Raw genomic sequence first — 18,805 nt, 5'->3', positions numbered from 1 at the left:
TGGGATTACAGGCATGCGCCACCATACCTAATTTTTGTTTTTTGTTTTTTGAGACAGAGTCTCACTTTGTCGCCAGGCTGGAGTGCAGTGGTGCAATCTCGGCTCACTGCAACCCCCGCCTCCTGGGTTCAAGCGATTCTCCTGCCTCAGCCTCCCAAGTAGCTGGCACTACAGGTGCATGCCACCATGCCCAGCTAATTTTTGTATTTTTATTAGAGATGGGGTTTCACCATGTTGGCCAGACTGGTCTCAAACTCCTAACCTCAGGTGATCCGCCCACCTCAGCCTCCCAAAGTGCTGGGATTACAGGTGTGAGCCACTGCACACCTGGCCTATACTTTTTTTTTTGACACCAGTGTTTATTTCAGGAAGCAGGTCTGGAAGACCTGGGTCTGTCCAGTGGAGTCCTGGAGCCTCCAGCTTCTCACTTGGCCTTCGGGTTACAGAACTTGTATCCAGCAAAGACAGCCTTGTCCCCAAGAGCCTCCTCGATCCTCAAATGAGTTGGCTGTATTTGGCCAGACGCTCCAAGGGGTAGGGGGCGCCAGTCTTGATCTGTCCTGTGCAGAGCCCCACCACAAGGTCAGCAATGAAAATGTCCTCAGTCTCCCCAGAGTGGTGGCTCACCATCACCCCTCAGCCGTTAGAGTGAGCCAGTTTGCATACCTGGATCAATTCAGTCACCGAGCCGATCTGGTTGACCTTCAGCAGCAGACAGCTGCAGGCCTTCTTCTCAAAGGACTGGGCAATCCTCTTGGGGTTGGTGACTGTCAGGTCATCCCCCACAATCTGGATGTCCACCCCTGAGAGGAACGAGGTCCAAGTGGCCCAGTCATTCTGGTCAAAGGGGTCCTCGATGGAGACGAGTCTAGGTGGCAGCTGGGACAGTGTCCTATACCTCATTTTTAATACTACATAGGCTACAAGTTCTAGAATAATGCCAAATAACAGTAATGATAGCAAGTTTCTTCATCACATGTCTAATTTTTTCATATACTTGTCTCTAGCAATTTACCATCATTGTGTTATTGGCTGTTAGTTTGATTTTTTTGGGGGGGGGTGGGGGGAGATGGGCAGCTTTTCTCAATAAAGCAATTCAAAAAACAAGGCTCTTTCCAATATGTGGTAAGCCATGTGGTGAGCCATGTGGTGAGCCATGGAGTTCTTCTGTATCTAACCCGAAAAGAGAACACATAGAAAAAGCACACCCTATTCTTGAGTACCTTGGCTAGGAAGTGACACGTATTACTTCTGCTCACATTCTACTACAAAAATAGTCACTTGGCACTATCTAGACACAAAAGAGTCTAGGAAATAAAATCTTTGTCTGGGTAGCTGGGACAAGGATTGTACCTATACGTACCCATCTTTACATACAGTTTTCATCACTGACCTAGTAATTTAATGAGTCAATAATTTTCTAATAACAAAGTAGCTTTGCATTCATGGAATAAACTTCCAATTAATCATGGAGCTACACTGGCTACCTCATCATTCCTAGACTAAGGCAGGCACTCTCCTGCTTCAGAATCTTTGCACTATCTACTCCATCCATGTAGAATGCTCTTTTCCTGGATGTATGCAAAGCTTCACTGCCTTCATATGTTTGGTCAAATGTCAGCTTCTCAGTGAAGCATTCCCTGACTGTTCTATTTAAATTATGAACTACTTCAAAACCAGCCCAGCATTCCCTAGTCATCCAGCTTTCCCTTTCCCCACAGGACTTACCACTAACATACTATATACTGTAATTTACTTATTTACCATGTTGTCCATCTTTCACCCCTACCTACGAATCTGTTAAATTCCATGCAAGCAGGGATTTTTATTTTACTTTATTTTATTTTATTTTATTTTTGAGACAGAGTCTCTCTCTGTCACCCAGGCTGAAGTGCAGTGGCGCGGTCTCAGCTTACTGCAATCTCTACCTCCTGGGTTCAAGCAGTTCTGTAGGCAAGGATTTTACTTTTCCTCATTTGTTCACTGCTACATCTACAGATCCTAGAGCAGTGCCTGGCATATAGTAAGTGCTCAATAAATATTTAACTACATTCAATGCTGAATACAATGAATCTCCACATATATGACACTGAGATTTAGTGTTTGCAAATTGATCCTACCCTAAGCCAACCTAAGACAATTACCAAAGAACTGCTCCCTCCATTTGCTTACAGATACAAACAACTGATTCTTTTAAATTGATAATATTTATAATATTTCCCTTGGTCTCGGCCTAAATCTCTTATCCTATATAGCGAAAGCCAGAAAAGGTTTCAGAACAAAATGACAAAATGGCCTCTCCATCACAAACCAGGGTATATTAGTTTGGTGCCTTCCTTTACTCCATAGCGGCCATGTCCTCCTCATCTCCATTGTGTCTACATTCCAAAAAAAAAAAAAGTTTTTTTTGGACAGGCACAATGGCTCACACCTGTAATCCCAGCACTTTGGGAGGCTGAGGTGGGCGGATCATGAGGTCAAGAGATGGAGACCATTCTGGCCAACATGGTGAAACCCCATCTCTACTAAAAATATAAAAATTAGCTGGGAGTGGTAGTACATGCCTGTACTCCCAGCTACTCAGGAGGCTGAGGCAGGAGAATTGCTTGAACCCAGGAGGTGGAGGCTGCAGTGAGCCAAGATCACGCCACTGCACTCCAGCCTGGCGACAGAGCGAGACCCCACCTCAAAAAAAAAAAAAAAATTTTAAAGCTTAATATAAAGAGGGAAATTGATAAAGGGAAGAAATGGTGACAAAGTGAACATAAGTAGAAATCTAATTTTTTTTTTTTTTTTTTTTGAGATGGAGTTTTGCTCTTTGTTACCCAGGCTAGAGTGCAGTGGTGTGATCGCGGCTCACTGGAACCTCCGTGTCCTGGATTCAAGCGATTCTCCTGTCTCAGCCTCCCGAGTAACTGGGATTACAGGCACCTGCCATCACACCCACCTAATTTTTGTATTTTTAGTAGAGATGGGGTTTCACCATGTTGGCCAGGCTGGTCTCGAACTCCTGACCTCAGGTGATCTGCCTGCCTCGGCCTCCTGTAGTGCTGGGATTACAGGCGTGAGCCACCGTGCCTGGCCTTTTCTTTTTGAGATAGGGTTTTGCTATGTTGCCCAGACTGGTCTTGAATTGCTAGGCTCAAGTGATTCTCCCACCCTAGCCTCCCAAGTAGCTGGGACTGCAGGCACACACCACCACACTCAGCTAAAAAACCTGAATTTTACATGAAAAACTTCAGACTGAAATATATATTTAATTACTTATATTTTATACTTTTCTAACCATTTAAGGCAATATTATTTAATTATAGCTGAACTTCCCAGCTGTCTTGTAACTTTTAAGCAAAAAGTGTTAACCTTAAAATATATCCCTTATGTGGCAAAACTGGTGATTTCATACATTGCTGGTGGCATTACAAATAGGTATATACCTTAAATAAAGCAACGTATCAACGAAGCGAATTACAAGTAACCATATTTCTAATCTCTCCAAAAGAAATACCACAAAATATAGGGATGAGTTCCAATTCTTAAAATGGACTAAGCATATTCCACCCTGTCACTCCCACTGAATGTAGCTATACAACCTGGACAAAACGCAGAGAGGAGCTGAAGACTCTGCAAAGTAAACAGACTTTTCTTAAGCTCACATGGAATATTCACCAAGATGGACTACATTCTGAGCCATAAAACACACCTTAACAAATTAAAAAAAAACAAATCATTTAATGTCTGTTCTCAGACTACAGTGGAATTTAACCAGAAATCATTAAGATAGTTGGAAAATCCCTAAATATTTGGAAACTAAGCAGTACACTTCTAAATAACACATGGGTCAAATAAGAAATCTCAAAATAAGTTTCAAATATTTTGCCGGGCACGGTGGCTCACCTCTAATCCCAGTACTATGGAAGACCAAAGTGTGCAGATTGCTTGAGCTCAAGAGTTTGAGACCAGCCTGGGCAACATAACAAAACATTGTCTCTTAAAAATAAAAATAAAAAATGCTCAGGCATGGTGGCTCATACCTGTAATCCCAGCACTTTGGGAGGCCGAGGCGGCCAGATCACCTGAGGTCGGGAGTACTGACCAACATGGAGAAACCCCATCTCCACTAAAAATACAAAATTAGCCGGGGGTTGTGGCGCATGCCTGTAATCCCAGCTACTCCAGAGGCTGAGGCAGAAGAATCACTTGAACCCGGGAGGCAGAGGTTGCAGTGGGCCAAGGTCGCGCCATTGCACTCCAGCCTGGGCAACGAGCGAAACTCTGCCTCAAAAATAAAAAATAAAAAAAAAAATTGAAATAAATAAAAATATATATGTAACATCAAAGCTTGTGGGATATAGCAAAAGCAGTGCTTAGAGGGAAATTTAAAGACTGAATGCATGTATTAGAAAAAGAGATCTGGCTGGGTGCGGTGGCTCACGCCTGTAATCCCAGCACTTTGGGAAGCCAACGTGGGCGGATCATGAGGTCAGGAGTTCCGGACCAGCCTGGCCAACATGGTGAAACCCTGTTCCTACTAAAAATACAAAAATGCCAGGCGTGGTGGCACACGCCTGTAATGGTAGCTACTCAGGAGGCTGAGGCAAGAGAATTGCTTGAACCCGGGTGGCAGAGGTTGCAGTGAGCCGAGATCATGCCACTGCACTCCAGCCTGGGTGACAGAGAGAGACTCCATCTCAGAGGAAAAAAAAAAAGATCTATGCTGGGTGTGGTGGCTTATGCCTGTAATCCCAGCACTTTGGGAGGCAGAGGCTGGTGATCACTTGAGCTAAGGAGTTCGAGACCAGCCTGGGCAACGTGGTGAAATCCCGTCCCTACAAAAAAATACAAAAATTAGTCGGGCATGGTGGTGCATGCCTGTAGTCCCAGCTACTTGGGAGGCTGAGGTGGGAGGATTGCTTGAGCCCAGGAGGCAGAGGTTGTAGTGAGCTGAGATCATAACACTACACTCCAGCCTGGACGACAGAGAGCTAGACCCTGCCTCCAAAAAAACAAAACACAAAAAGAACTAAAATCAAAACTTAAGCTTCCATTTTTAAAAACTAGAAAAGCAAATTAAATCCAAAGTAACAAATAAGAGAATAAAAATTATAACAGAAAACAATGAAATTGAAAATAAGAAATCAATACAAAAAACTAACAAAACCAAATGCTGCTTCCTGGAAAGACCAATAAAATCAGTAAGCCTCTAGCCAGGCTAAGTAAAAAAGAGAGAAGACACAAATTAGTAGTACCACAAATGAAAGAAGAAATATCACTACAGTTCCCATGAACATTAAAAAAATAAAGAAACTCTGAACAATTCTATGCCCACATACTTAATAACATAGAAGAAAAGGCCAATTCCTTGAAAGACACGATCTGACAAAACTCACACAAGAAAAAACATAATCTGAATAGGCCTATCATCTATTAAAGAAACTGAATTAATCATTAACAACCTTTCAAAACAGAAAGCCTCAGGCCCAGATGGGTTTACTAGTGAACTCTAAAAAACACTTAAAGAACTATACCAATTCTCTATAATATCTTCCAGAAAACAGAAACAGAAGGAAGACAAAAAGTACCCAATTATAGTGATTTGATTTTTCAAGTTTATGTTGCTGCAAAAGCCATCCACATTCAGTAGAAACCATACTTGTGATGCTGGGCAGCAGCAGCGAAACCAAGCTACTAGTCAGCCACGTATTTTCAACTTAGGAGATCTTCAATTTACAATAGGCCTCTTGGGACATAACCCTATTATAAATCAAGAAGCATCTGTACTCACTAACTCATTCTATCACGCCAGTATTAAAAGAATGCAAACTACAGACCCATATCTCTCATGAACATAGATGCAAAAATCCTCAACAAAACCCAACAAATCAAACTGAACAAAGTAAATGATAGCAGGCAGACTGGGGAAGATCAGATTCCAAAGTACTGTACTGTATCAGATGGCAGAATGATGAGGGATTTTTTTCCATTTTCCAGCTAATTTAATGTCATATTATTCCCATATTTAAAAAATTCATTTAACTTTTGTGAAACAAAGGAAACTTATGTTACACATTCTCCTAACCAAATTTTAAATACCAGTATTAATAGAGTGAAAAAATGCATTAATCCTAACTTAGAACCAAGTTTCACAAACACTAAAGTGAAGTAAATCTATGTATGTCTAGGACATCAATAAGGAGAGCTAACAAAATGTTTGATTGAATATAATTAAGAAAATACCTAAAACTGATACAAAGCCAAACAAAGAAATTTAGAAATTACAGTGTTTTAAGGCACCGAAAAACCAAGGAGCTACTTACATTACAATGGCATGTATCAGGATATAAACAATTACAAAAGTATGATGGTACACATGATTCCTGATTCCATTCTCCAACCACTGAATCCATCTTTAATACATTAGACTGCCAAGATCTAAATATCCAGTTCCACACGGGGAAAAATTAGTCAAAAAATACATTTCAAATTAATTTGACAAGTATTTATTAAATGCCTATTATGTGCATATTACACAACAGGTATTAAGGATAAAGAATAATTTGTGGTTTTGTCTGTTTGTTTGTTTTTTGAGACAGAATCCCGCTCTGTCGGCCAGGCTGGAGTGCAGTGGCATGATCTCAGCTCACTGCAACCTCTGCCTCTCAGGTTCAAGTGATTCTCCTGCCTCAGCCTCCCAAGTAGCTGGGATTACAGGTACAAACCACCATGCCCTGCTAATTTTTTTTTTCACTTTCAGTAGAGATAGGGTTTCACCATGTTGGCTAGGCTGGTCTCGAACTCCTGACCTCAGGTGATCCGCCTGCCTCAGCCTCCCAAAGTGCTAGGATTACAGGTGTGAGCCATCACGCCCAGCCAAAACATAAGATGTTTAGAAGACATTAATTCTTGCCCTCAAAAAAGCTCTTATTTTGGTAGGAAAGACAGATGGACAAATTCATTACAATACAATATTTTTAAATACAACCAAATTTTAAAATGCAAACTAAAGCAGCTCACGGACGGACACAGTGGCTCACGGCTTTAATCCCAGCACTTTGGAAGGCCGAAGCACACGGATCACAAGGTCAGGAGATCGAGACCATCCTGGCTAACACGGTGAAACCCCATCTCTACTAAAAAATACAAAAAATTAGCCAGACGTGGTGGTACGCCCCTGTAGTCCCATCTACTCAGGAGGCTAAGGCAGGAGAATCGCTTGAACCCAGGAGGCAGAGGTTGTAGTGAGCCAAGATCACGCCACTGCACTCCAGCCTGGCAACAGAGCGAGACTCCATCTCCAAAAAAAAAAAAATCTCAGAGCAGGAAGTAATTAACTTATCCGGACATGAGTTCTCTGGAACTTAAAATAAAAATAGGGGCCAGGCGCAGTGGCTCACGCCTGTAATCCCAGCACTTTGGGAGGCCGAGGCAGGTGGATCACGAGGTCAGGAGATCAAGACCGTCCTGGCTAACACGGCAAAACCCTGTCTCTACTAAAATATACAAAAAATTAGCCGGGCGTGGTGGCAGGCACCTGTAGTCCCAGCTACTTGGGAGGCTGAGGGAAGAGAATGGCCTGAATCCAGAAGGCGGAGCTTGCAGAGAGCCGAGATCGGGCCACTGTACTCCAGCCTTGGGGACAGAGTGAGACTCTGTCTCAAAAACAAAAACAAAACAAAACAAAAAAACAGGTCGGGTGCAGTGGCTCACACCTGTAATCTCAACACTTTGGGAGGCCGAAGCAAGCAGATCACTTGAGGTCGGGAGTTCGAGACCAGCCTGGCCAACATGGTGAAACTCCATCTCTAATAAAAGTATAAAAATTAGCTGGGTATGGTGGCAGGGGACTGTAATCCCAGCTACTCGGAAGGCTGAGGCAGGACAACTGCTTGAACCCGGGAGGTGGGGGTTGCAGTGAGCTGAGATCACACCACTGCACGCCAGCCTGGGTGACAGAGCGAGACTCCATCTCAAAAAAAAAAAAAAAAAATACAATAAAATAAAAATAGAAGTGAACTCAATTAAGTGAAGAAAGGTGTGGGAATTTCAGAAAAAGTAAGCAACAAAACAGGTATGTCCAGAAGAAATGGCATGTTTCATGAATCACTCGTTAACGGTGGAGCACTGGGCACAAAAGCAGCAACAGTAAAAAAGAACTGAACAGGGGCAAGGGCAAGATCATAATAAAACACTCTTAATGCCAGGCGATACGCCTTCAATTTACCTTACTGGCAGGTGAGGAGTTAGCAAAAAACTAAGAAAGAAACATTACAACGAGACTCACATTTTAAGATTATTCTAACAAAAACAGGGTGGTCGGATGGATTGGAGAGAGCTTTAATAGACAGGTAATGAAATCCAGTTTTGCAAACTACAGCAACTAAGGCACAGGAATTTGAAACGGAAATGAGAAAAGAGATTTCAAAAATCCATTAAGACTTTTAGGCCGGGCGTGGTGGCTCACGCTTGTAATCCCAGCACTTTGGGAGGCCGAGGCGGGCGAATCACGAGGTCAGGAGATCGAGACCACGGTGAAACCCCATCTCTACTAAAAATATAAAAAATTAGCCGGGCGTGCTGGCGGGCGCCTGTAGTCCCAGCTACTCGGAGAGGCTGAGGCAGGAGAATGGCGTGAACCCGGGAGGCGGAGCTTGCAGTGAGCCGAGATTGGGCCACTGCACTCCAGCCTGGGCGACAGAGCAAGACTCCGTCTCAAGAAAAAAAAAAAAAAAAAAAAAAAAAAAAAAAGACTTTTAGTGGCAGGTGACCTTAAAAACACAGATGATGACTCTAGGTTTTTAAATTTTGATAAAAGAAAGGAAAATGAAAGATAAAAGGAAGCACATGTTTTCAAAAGTTAGATTTAGTTTTGGGCACAGGGTAATCTTTTACTTAATCACAGAAAACAAGTTAAAGTAGTATATCTCAAACTTTAGTACTATTTAAAAGAAAAAAAAATCTCAGGGCTCATACTGTACCAGGTTAAGTTACAACATTTTACATTTTATATGAACATATACACAAATGATACTAAATTATACTAGGTATAAATCTCTTAGGCTTATTGCTCTTACACAATTACAAAAATAAAACATTTACAATTTACAATTTTTTTTTTTTTTTGAGACGGAGTTTCGCTCTCATTGCCCAGGCTGGAGTACAATAGCGCGATCTCAGCTCACTGCAACCTCCACCTCCTGGATTCGAGCAATTCTCCTGCCTCAGCCTCCCGAGTACAGGCGCCTGCCACCGCACCTAGCTAATTTTTTGTATTTTGATTACAGAAGGGGTTTTGCCATGTTGGCCAGGTTGGTCTCGAACTCCTGACCTCAGGTGATCCACTCACCTCAGCCTACAAAAGTGCAGAGATTACAGGTATGAGCCACCGCACTGGGCTAAAATTTACAATTTAAATCCAATTTAGGCCAGGCATGGTGGCTCATGCTTGTAATGTCAGCACTTTGGGAGGCTGAAGTGGGTGGCTCACTTGAGGCCAGGAGTTCGAGACCAGCCTAGCCAACATGGCAAAACCCCGTCTCCACTAAAATACAAAAAATTGTCCTGGTGTGGTGGCACGCACCTGTAAGTCCCAGCTACTTGGGAGGTAGAAGCACAAAAATTGCTTGAACCCGGGAGGCAGAGATTGCAGTGAGCTGAGATCATGCCACCGCACTCCAGCCTGGATGACAGAGCAAGACTCTGTCTCAAAAACAAAATAAAAATAAAAATGATATAAAAAAATTTTTTTAATCCAAACATAGGCTGGGCACAGTGGCTCACGCCTGTAATCCCAGCACTTTGGGAGGTCAAGGCAGGCGGATCACGAGGTCAGGAGATTGAGACCATCCTGGCTAACACGGTGAGACCCCGTCTCTATTAAAAATACAAAAAAAAATTAGCCAGGTGTGGTGGCGGGTGCCTGTAGTCCCAGCTACTTGGGAGGCTGAGGCAGGAGAATGGCGTGAACCCAGGATGCAGAGCTTGCAGTGAGCCGAGATCGCACCACTGGACTCCAGCCTCAGTGACAGAGTGAGACTCCGTCTCAAAAACAAAAAAAAATACAAATACAAAACAATGAGCTTCCATTTTAACTAAAAATTAAACTAACGTTGGACTGTTAACTACATCACAATGGTCTTAACTCCAACTACATGAGACCTGAGATGTGCTCTGTGGACACATGTAACCACATTTTCTTATTCAAACTATGGTGAAACCTTCATTCCATTAATGCACCATGATGACAGCTGTGACCTTTACTTGGTACAAACGCATCATTTCTCTATTGTCTGCCTACTCTATTAAATATGGATACCAAAATCATACAGCAAGTTAAAAATATACAATTTTTAAGATTGTCATTAAAGCTTAAGACTTCAATTTTCTTTTTCTTTTCTTTTTTTGAGGTGGAGTCTCACTCTGTCGCAAGGCTGGAGTGCAGTGGCGCCATCTTTTTTTTTTTTTTTTTTGAGACAGAGTCTCGCTCTGTCGCCCAGGCTGGAGTTCAGTGGCGCAATCCCGGCTCACTGCAAGCTCCGCCTCCCGGGTTCACGCCATTCTCCTGCCTCAGCCTCTCCGAGTAGCTGGGACTACAGGCGCCCGCCACCACGCCCGGCTAATTTTTTATATTTTTAGTAGAGACGGGGTTTCACCGTGGTCTCGATCTCCTGACCTCGTGATTCGCCCGCCTCGGCCTCCCAAAGTGCTGGGATTACAAGCGTGAGCCACCGCGCCCGGCCGGTGGCGCCATCTTGACTCACTGCAATCTCCACCTCCCGGGTTCAAGCGATTCTCCTGCCATAGCCTCCCAAGTAGCTGGGATTACAGATGCATGCCACCACGCCCAGCTTAGTTTTGTATTTTTAGTAGAGACGAGGTTTCACCATGTTGGCCAGGATGGTCTCCATCTCTTGACCTCGTGAGTCACCCGCCTTGGCCTCGCAAACTGCTGGGATTACAGGCATGAGCCACTGCGCCTGACAAAACTTCAGTTTTCATAGACAATTTTCAGAATCAGCAAATTCCCTATGGGAGGTTTATAAAAAATCTAGTTTGAAAAATCATTTTCATTAAAACTTTGTCATTTACTACCTTTTATCTGCTAGAAAACAGAGCTGAGAAATACATATGAAGCAATACAATACTAAGACTAGGAAATGGTTGCCCCTCTTGTCCCCCACATCTGGTCTCAAGGTATGACTTTCATATTCCAAACCAGTAACAGACAGCTTTTCACCTGGCAAAGTATCCTTAATTTTTGTCAGAAATAAATATATGAATATTTACTTTTTTAAAAGAATTTGAGACAGAGTCTTGCTCTGTTGCCCAGGCTGGAGTGCACAGGCGTGATCTCGGCTCACTGCAACCTCCACCACCCAGGTTCAAGTGATTCTCCTGCCTCAACCTCTTGAGTAGCTGGGATTATAGGCACGTGCCACCACATCCAGCTAATTTTTTTTTTTTTTTTTTTTTTTTTGAGACAGAGTTTCGCTCTTGTTGCCCAGGCTGGAGTGCAATGGCACAATTTCAGCTCACCGCAACCTCCGCCTCCCAGGTTCAAGCGATTCTCCTGCCTCAGCCTCCCAAGTAGCTGGGATTACAGGCATGCGCCACCATGCCCGACTAATTTTGTATTTTTAGTAGAGACGGGGTTTCTCCATGTTGGTCAGGCTGGTCTCGAACTCCCAACCTCAGGTGATCCGCCCGCCTTGGCCTCCCAAGGAGCTGGGATTACAGGCGTGATCCACCATGCCTGGCCCTAATTTTCGTATTTTTAGTAGAGACAGGTTCTATCCAAAAAAAAAAAAGAATGAGAATTGTATTGTGCTGTAGAGTCTTCCAAGACCTCTTTTATGTGTGGAAACTTCAGGAGGCTGGCAGAAAAGTAGAAGGCCAGGTGCAGTGGCTCACACTTGTAATCCCAGTGTTTTGGGAGGCCAAAGAACAAGAATAGATTGAGGCCTGGAGTTTGAGACCAGCCTGGGCAACATAGTGAGACCCTGCCTCTACAAAAAACAAAACAAAAAAATCTTAAGTAAAGGTGTTGAAAAGCTGCAAGTGGGGTAAGTATAGGTAAAAAAAAGGTATGAAATGAGAATGTGAAATGTGAAAGATGACAAAAGAAAGTTATATCTCCTCCCATCAGTCTTTCCTGCCCTCTATAATAAATCCCACAAATGCCTCAATCTGCTTAAAACACATACATTATTATCTCCTGCCTAAAAATTCTCTATTACTCCTAGAAAATACTTGTCAGCCCAACTTCTATAACCCTCCACATTTTGCCCCAACCGACCTTTTCTGGTTTTGTCTTCCATTATGCTACACAACACTCACAGGTTAATTAGCCATGCATCAAACATAACCTGCATTTTTCAGTCTTTCCTCTTTTCAGCTCTTCCCTCTGCCTGGAATGCCCTTGCCTATCATTCACTTGTAAATACTTTATCCATCATCCTAGAGTACCCAAGTCAAACCTTCTTTGAGACAACCCTGCTCCACCATACTCCCAAATTTTAGTATTACTATTAGATTGCTATTATGCAGCTTCAACAACACAGATTCATTTTATTTATAAGTTTTATTATCATACAGAATAAAACAACACAAATTTATCTCACACTCTCAAGTGTATCAGGATTGTGGGTACAGGTTAGCTGGGTCCTCTACTTAGGATATCATGGTTACATCCGTTTCTTACAAAATTTGTCAGAACCTCTCAAATCAGACAGGAAACTAGTCACTATAAATCAATAGCAAAACATTTAAAATGTTGTGTATCATTTAGAAATAAGTAACTAACACCATTGAACACTTATTTGAAATTCAATATGGCTAAGCCAGCTACTGAATAATTCAAACATCAGTGAGTTAAAGATTAAAGACGACGTGGGCCATCCCAGGCTGTGAACGCCATGAAAGTCCATTCTAGTATCAACTACTAATTAAAGTCAGTAGCCAAGAAATTTTCAAATGAAAAGTCTCTCACAACATAATTTTTGCCAAAAGATGGATCAACTTACTCAGAGGATACTATAATTAGCAAGTTTTACAATGCCCTCTGATGCCCAAGATTAACTACATTCGCATTTACCGTTAACCAATTTTAGTTCTGTCAAGCAAGGTCAGACTTAAGAATTATCACAGATATTTCCCAAGGTCCAAATGTAACTCAAAAGAATCTTTGGAGGCAAATATCTTGGTGTGTCTTAGCATAGGGTTTTCTTTCACAAAGAAAGAGATACTCAACCAGTTTTCATGGCATAATATATTTGACTAGCTTTATTCAAATTATCCTCTCTTAAAAGTAAGAACAGGCTGGCAGCAATGGCTCACACCTGTAATCCCGGCATTTTAGGAGGCCAAGACGAGAGGACTGCTTGAGCCCAGGAATTCAAGACCAGCATGAGCAACATGCTGAAACCTTATCTCTACAAAAAATACAAAAACTGGCCAGGTGCACTGGCTCACGCCTGTAATCCCAGCACTTTGGGAAGCCGAGGTGGGTGGATCACCTCAGGTCAGGAGTTCGAGACCAGCCTGGCCAACATGGTGAAACCCCACCTCTACTAAAAATACAAAAATTAGCCAGGCATGGTGGCAGACACCTGTAATCCCAGCTACTTGGGAGGCTGAGGCAGGAGAATCGCTTGAACCTGTGAGGTGGAGGATGCAGTGAGCCGAGATTGCGCCACTGCACTCCAGCCTGGGGGACAGGAACGAGACTTCGTCTCAAAAAAAAAAAAAAAATTAGCCAGGCATGGTGGCACGTGCCTGTAGTCCCAGCTTCTTGAGAAGCTGGGGTGGAAGGATCACCTGAGCCTGGGAGGTCAAGGCTGCAGTGAGCTGAGATCCACCACTGTACGCCAACCTGGGCAACAGAGTAAAAACGCTGTCTCCAAAAAAAAAAAAAAAAAAAAAAAGAAAAATAATGTTCTCTTTAATCTCCAATTTTAAAAAGGTACAAAAAAAAAAAAAAAGATTTAGCATTCCTATGTAAGAAACTCAGTTAAGGTCTGCAAGTAAAAACACTTTAAAAGAAAGTCTGTCTTAAAGGAGCACAAAGTCTTACTGGCATAGACAGAATTTCCTCCTTCTTGTCCACAACAAAAAAAAGTATTTCACAGCCGGGTGCAGTGGCTCACGCCTGTAATCCCAGAACTTTGGGAGGCCGAGGTGGGTGGATCACCTCAGGTCAGGAGTTCGAGACCAGCCTGACCAATATTCACCCGTCTCTACTAAAATTACAAAAATTAGCAGGGCATGGTGGCGTGTGCCTGTAGTCCCAGCTACTTGGGAGGCTGAGGCGGGAGAATTGCTTGAACCTGGGAGGTGGAGGCTGCAGTGAGCCGAGATTACGCCACTGCACTCCAGCCTGGGCGACAGAGCAAGACCCTGTTTCAAAAAAAAAAGTGAAAAAAATTGTAAATGACCTGTATGTTAAATAATCAGGGACCAATTTTTTTTAATGATGGTATATCCAACAACAATAAAATACTAAAAAAAAAAAAAAAAACATGGTGAAACCCCATCTCTACTAAAAATACAAAAATTAGCTGGGCATGGTGGTGCATGCCTATAGTCCCAGCTACTCGGGAGGACTGAGGCAGGAGAATCGCTTGAACCCAGGAGGCGGAGGTTGCAGTGAGCCAACATTGCGCCAGTGCAGTCTCGCTCTGCCGCCAGGCTCCATTTAAAAAAAAAAAAAATTAACCTGGCCTGGTGGCACATGCCTGTCGTCCTGGCTACTAAGGAAGCTGAGGCAGGAGGATTGTTTGAGCCCAGGAGGTCAAGGCTTCAGTAAGCCGTGATTGAATGCCACTGCACTCCAGCCTGAGTGACAGAGCAAGATCCCACCTCAAAAAAGAAAAAAAAGAATAAGGCAGATATTAAATATACAAGTAATGACATGAAAAGATATCCATGATATTCATAAAATACAGAATTTCATGTAAAATAAAGGTATACCTGTTTGTATATACGAGGTAAAAAAAATCCAGAAAGCCATATGTAACTATCAACCAGAGTTAATTTCGGTATGGTAAGTAAATATTTTCAATATTTCAGTATGCAGACTTTCACTTAATTCCCATTTTCAGTATACTGACTCATCTAGGATTAACTCTTTACATTTCTACTTGTTTGCTGTTTTTGCAAAAAATAATGAGCCTATATAACTTGAATAGGAAATAAATTTAAAGCAAATAACAGTTTCTAAATCATATTTAGAGTTCTAAAATTTAGCTCATTCAATAACCTTTTAATAGTAAAAACATAATAAATCACACTGTACTAAAAATACTAAATTAAAAAATATCAAAAACTATGAGGATAGCCTCTATGAGCTGTAAAAAGAAAGAATAAAGAAGTAGAGGGGTATTCAGAGTTTTTTTGTAAACAGGACAAAGATAGCAAGTTTAGTTATATCTTCCACACACTGGCCTCCTTGCAGACAGCTTTTGTAGAGGGGGGAAAAAAATGTCCCACAGCAAAATTGTCCAGCCTCTCAAGAGTAGATAGAATCTGTGGATGGGGAAGCAGAAAGGACTTTTGCAAACCTGAGGTTATTTTCTCAACGCCTTTCAGAATTCTACAAGAGATGCAGGAGTAGCAGCAGCAGCAGCACCACCTTTCATAGAAATTTTTAATTTAAGTGTTCAAAAAAGATTCTGCTTTTCTCCCCCCCTTCAACAAACTAGGAGGCTTGTGGGCTTTCAGGATAGAGGCATAAAAACAGGTCAGAAAAAATTATGAAATTAACACAAAATTTTATTTATTTTGGTTTTTGAGACGGAGTTTCACTCTTGTTGCCCAGGCTGGAGTGCAATGGCATGATCTCGGCTCACCGCAACCTCCACCTCCCGGGTTCAAGTGATTCTCCTGCCTCAGCCTCCTGAGTAGCTGAGATTACAGGCATGCACCACCCACACCTGGCTAATTTGAAATTAACACAAAATTTATGCAGGAGAACTTTAAATAATATGGCAAGAAAGAAAGATCAGTCAAGCAAAAAGTGTTACATCAAGTCACCTTGTACTAACAGACTTGCAGAAAGTAACTTCATGAATGTAAATACACAGCTGTTTTGAAAATTATGCATCAGAGCAGTTCCTCAATTTTTTTTTGAAAATTAAAGAACTTTTTATTAAACTCTTGGGTGAAAGGAGAAATAAATTATAGAATTTCAGAAAAACAATGAGTGAAAATTTTGCATAACAGATCTATGGGATAAATGTAAAGCAGAGATCAGAGGAAAATTCACAAGACCAAAGAGCTACATAAATTAAAAATTAGCAGGGCACAGTGGCTCACGCCTGTAATCCCAACACTTTGGGTCCACTGCGAGAGCCCAAGAATTTGAGACCAGGCTGGGCAGCATGGCAAAACCCCATCTCTACAAAAAATACAAAAATTAGCCAGGCATGGTAGTGCGTGCTTGTGGTCCCAGCTACTTGGGAGGCTGAGGCAAGAGGATCCCTTGAGCCTGGGAGGCGGAAGCTGCAGTGAGCTGAGATCGCACCACCGCACTCCAGTCTGGGCAACAGAGCGAGACCCTGTCTCAAGGAAAAAAAAAAAAAAATTAAAACTTAAATAAATTCCCAACTCAAATAGTTAGAAAGATAACAAAGGAAACCAAAACAAAGTCTAAGAGTAAAATTGTAAAGGTATAAGTGAAAACTAATAAGATCAGAGAACAGAAAAACAATTCATAAACAAAATATGTTTATTTGGGGGAAAACAAAAGCACCCAACAAAACAGATGAATCACTAGCAAAATTAATAAAGAAGATAGTAATACAAATATACAAAGTAAGCATTAATAAGGGAGAAATAACTATAGAGAGGAAAAATTTTAAATTCTAAGAGATTATTTTCCATAGCTTTAGGCAAATAAATTTGAGAATCTCTATTATATGGATAATTGTTAATGAAAATACAGTTTACTAAAATTGACCCTAGTAGAAAGAGGATGCTTAAGCAAACTAAGTTCCACAGAATAAATAGGCAAAATTATCAAGGAATTAGCTCACCAAAAAGCACTGAGCCCAGACGGTTTCTCAGGAGAATTTTTTTTCCCAGAAGTCTCTATTTATTGGCTCTTGGGGGGTTGTAAGTTCTTTTTTTGTTTTTTTCCCCAAGAGTTTCTGGGGAACAGGTGGTGTTTGGTATACATGGGTAAGTTTAGTGGTAATTTCTGAGATTTTGGTGCACCCATCACCCAAACGGTGTACACTGTACCCAATGTGTAGCCTTTTATCCCTCATCACCCTCCCACCCTTTCCCCACCCAGAGTCCCCAAAGTCCATTCCATTATTTTTATTCCTTTGCATCCTCATAGCTTAGCTGTCACAGTTTCTCAATTTTTAGCCCATGCCAGTGCTTTCTCACTAATTTTTATGTAATCCATGAGCCAAGAATCTGCCCAGTTTTACTTTCTATAATTTGTATTATAAAAATTGGCCGGGTGCAGTAATCTCAACTACTAGGAAGGCTGAGGTGGGAGAATCACTTGAACCCAGGAGGCAGAGGTTGCAGTGAGCCGAGATTGCACCACTGCTCTCCAGAGTGGCAACACAGTGAGACTCTGTCTCAAAAAATAATAGTATTTCCATTTTCTACACTTCCTGTATCAAAGTAATTAGCCTTTCTTTAATAGAAATTTTCTATCTTCCATCTTATTTTCTTTTTTTTTTTTTTATTATACTTTAGGGTTTTGTACATGTGCACAATGTGCAGGTTTGTTACATATGTATCCATATGCCATGTTGATTTCCTGCACCCATTAACTCGTCATTTAGCATTAGGTGTATCTCCTAAAGCTGTCCCTCCCCCCTCCCCCCACCCCACAACAGTCCCCGGAGTGTGATGTTCCCCTTCCTGTGTCCATGAGTTCTCATTGTTCAATTCCCACCTATGAGTGAGAACATGCGGTGTTTGGTTTTTTGTCCTTGCGATAGTTTACTGAGAATGATGTTTTCCAGTTTCATCCATGTCCCTACAAAGGACACGAACTCATCATTTTTTATGGCTGCATAGTATTCCATGGTGTATATGTGCCACATTTTCTTAATCCAGTCTATTGTTGTTGGACATTTGCGTTGGTTCCAACTCTTTGCTATTGTGAATAGTGCCGCAATAAACATACGTGTGCATGTGTCTTTATAGCAGCATGATTTATAGTCCTTTGGGTATATACCCAGTAATGGGATGGCTGGGTCAAATGGTATTTCTAGTTCGAGATCCCTGAGGAATCGCCACACTGACTTCCACAATGGTTGAACTAGTTTACAGTCCCACCAACAGTGTAAAAGTGTTCCTATTTCTCCACATCCTCTCCAGCACCTGTTGTTTCCTGATTTTTTAATGATGGCCATTCTAACTGGTGTGAGATGGTATCTCACTGTGGTTTTGATTTGCATTTCTCTGATGGCCAGTGATGATGAGCATTTCTTCACATCTTATTTTCTAAAGTTAAATAAAGATAATTAATATTTGATGACATCCTGAGGATTTTAGCAGTGACAAAAGTGACAAAAGTTTTAAGTGACAAAAACTAAAATCTTGTGTACATTCAAAATAATTAACCAATGAATGAAGTCTATATATTAAAAAAAAAAAAACAAAACTTCTTCAGTCTACAAATTATATTCCAAAGATCTACACTACAGATTATGTTCCTCATCTCTAACACCCACACTTTGCTTCTCCTATTTTTTTTTTTTTTTTTTTTTTACCATTTTCCTCCCAAAAAAACACCCAATGTCCCTTAAGTGTATAATCTCTAAAGTCTGCCTCTCCATCCTTTCCACCT

The 18,805-nt window shown here is 41.7% G+C and overlaps 1 protein-coding gene and 1 pseudogene across 3 annotated transcripts in view; both read right to left on the bottom strand.

The window, feature by feature from the left end:
• Window positions 1-18,805, bottom strand: part of ASXL2 (ASXL transcriptional regulator 2) — a 555,729-nt gene that overhangs the window by 127,542 nt on the left and 409,382 nt on the right. The gene's annotated exons all lie outside the window — the stretch shown is intronic.
• LOC129468002 (beta-enolase-like) lies at window positions 357-970 on the bottom strand (annotated as a pseudogene).

Source organism: Symphalangus syndactylus, chromosome 18, assembly GCF_028878055.3.
Source record: "Symphalangus syndactylus isolate Jambi chromosome 18, NHGRI_mSymSyn1-v2.1_pri, whole genome shotgun sequence".
Lineage (NCBI taxonomy): Eukaryota > Metazoa > Chordata > Mammalia > Primates > Hylobatidae > Symphalangus > Symphalangus syndactylus.
The sequence above is the reverse complement of the archived record's forward strand: the minus strand, read 5'-3'. Positions and strand labels throughout refer to the sequence as shown.